This window comes from Corylus avellana, chromosome ca8 (genome assembly GCF_901000735.1).
Source record: "Corylus avellana chromosome ca8, CavTom2PMs-1.0".
Lineage (NCBI taxonomy): Eukaryota > Viridiplantae > Streptophyta > Magnoliopsida > Fagales > Betulaceae > Corylus > Corylus avellana.
The window spans coordinates 1726447-1727149 of NC_081548.1; positions in this window are offsets into that span (position 1 = coordinate 1726447).

Here is a 703-nt window from a genome sequence, read left to right on the forward strand (position 1 = left end):
AATTCCGGTAAATTCTGCCCAATGCCTAAATTTTTTTGTTTTTTTTCTTTTTTTTTTTTTTTTAATTTCTAAAAAAAAGGGAGGGGTATTTTGAGAATTTTAACACTCCTCCATTAGGATTTAACAGAAAATTCTAACATATTGGTGAAATTGAAAATAAATAAATTGATACACTAAATTGAGAATTTTTAAAGTTTACGAGGATAATTATAAATGTGATGCAAGTTTAGGGGATTAAGTGAAGTTTTCCTTTTATATTAAATTTTGATTGCTTATTAAATTCACAATATATTTTTTTTTTTTCCTGTAATATTTTACCTCACATTTCAAATGAAAGAGAGTTAAAGTATTAACTAAATAAATAAATAAATCATTATTTTCTTTTAGCTTCAATTTTTTAATAATTGGTAATTTAACACCTTTCAAATTTTATTTTTTATTTTTTATTTTCTTCAACTTCTATTTTTAATTTCTCGGTTTTATTTTTATTTTGTGTGATATGTACAATATGACGTTTGTATATTCTGAGGGAAAGAATACGCCTTTAAAGTTTGCCAGATATATGGATAACTATCAAATTAGTTTCATACAAATTAATATTATTCTGTACTATATTTCTTACTGATATTTCAACAGATTAATATATTAAACATTTAATTAATGACTTCTTCTTCTTGTTCTTCTTGTTTTTACAGTAAAAATA